Source organism: Aplysia californica, unplaced genomic scaffold (genome assembly GCF_000002075.1).
Source record: "Aplysia californica isolate F4 #8 unplaced genomic scaffold, AplCal3.0 scaffold00014, whole genome shotgun sequence".
NCBI classification, from domain to species: Eukaryota; Metazoa; Mollusca; class Gastropoda; order Aplysiida; family Aplysiidae; genus Aplysia; species Aplysia californica.
Window position 1 is genome coordinate 1,044,449 of NW_004797284.1, and position 1,486 is coordinate 1,045,934.

At 42.5% G+C, this 1,486-nt stretch overlaps 1 protein-coding gene across 1 annotated transcript in view; it reads left to right on the forward strand.

The window, feature by feature from the left end:
- LOC101864192 (pituitary homeobox x) overlaps nucleotides 1–1,486 on the forward strand; it is a 131,225-nt gene that overhangs the window by 34,178 nt on the left and 95,561 nt on the right. The window lies entirely within an intron of this gene.

Genomic DNA, 1,486 nt, shown 5'->3' on the forward strand with positions numbered 1-1,486 from the left:
GTTCTTTCTCTTTTCCACTCTTGTCTGAGCAAAGGAGATGCAGGGCTTTTTTGTTTTTGTGGAAGGATAAATGAAAACAGAATCCACGGCCAAGATCACACAGATCTGTCGAGCTGACCCAAAAGCTTGTCATGACCTTTGACGGACATTCGGCGCCAGATCACTCACAGCTTTTCTCATTCCCTCCCTACGACCCCCAATCCTCTTTTCATCCAAACGACCCCTTCCCCCTCCCCAAAGAAGCCCTACCCACCGTGACCTAAATCGACCTTGCTTGGGTGGCCGTGACCAAAAAGTCCCGTCACTGTAAAACCACTAATGTTATAAATGTCTCTCCGAAAATAGCCAATAAATTAAAGACAAAGAGAAGTCAGGACGAGGAGAAAAGAAAAGTAGAAGAATGATATAAATGATCTGCCAGAGGCAGTGTGCCTGGTAGACTGGCCAGCGCCAAAGAGGGTGTTGGGACGGTCGACGGAATACCTATGACAGTCGGACGTAGAAACCTGTGACAGGTTTATTCCCTGGACGCAAGCACTAGAGGGGTCATTTGTTAGCGTGGCTACGTCAGTCTACATCATGGCTTGTGTGTGTTTCAATGAAAGATGAACGCACCACGACGCATGCACAAAAGTGTCGAGGTTGTATAAGACGGATGAGATGTTTGGAACACCTGAAAGTCTGGTCGGAACAAAGCTAATACAACAGATTTGTGCTGAGGGTATTTAAAGATTTGCTCTCTTACAGTTTATGACCACTTTAGAAGACCAATGTCTGTGGTGTAATGGTGAGGACCATTGCCTTCTATGCAAAAGATATGAATTCGATTATAAGATAAAGAAGTCTGTGATTGGTTAACTCTGTCTTTCCGCTTGGGATTTTTCATTAGGGTCTGGGTAACCTTGAAATCTTTTTACTTCGAGACAATTTTATTTTTAACAATAAATAATAAAATGATAAACTACGTTTTTTATTGATCCCGTGGGTATACTTAGATTACAATGGCAAACATCCAAACACAAATACATAGTTATTCATACATAAAGGCATACGTTTACCCAATATTACACCAATACACAATAATTTCATCGACATGCCATTGCTGCTTGCCATTGTGCAGCGCCCTGGGTTTGTTTTGTTTTTAGCTAGGGTCGCCATGTCTTGCTCAATGCACACCCCAGTGACCACCAATCTGTACCCAACGAAACTTGCTTGACATTACATTTGAGACTAAACTCACTACTCACGTAGCCACTGGAGCCTGCATCATTCAATGGGGAAGCACAATGTTTACAAACAACTGATTTACTAGATTACTAGCTGTAGCTTGACTGATTTCGTAATCCCATTTCATTTGGCTGTTTGCAACGAATGTCACATTATCTTATCCTCCAATTTGCTTCTCTGTGTTTTTCTCTCTGTCTATTTGTCTGTCTTTCTGTTTCTCCCCTCGCTCTCTCTCTCTATCTCTCTCTCTCTCTCTCTC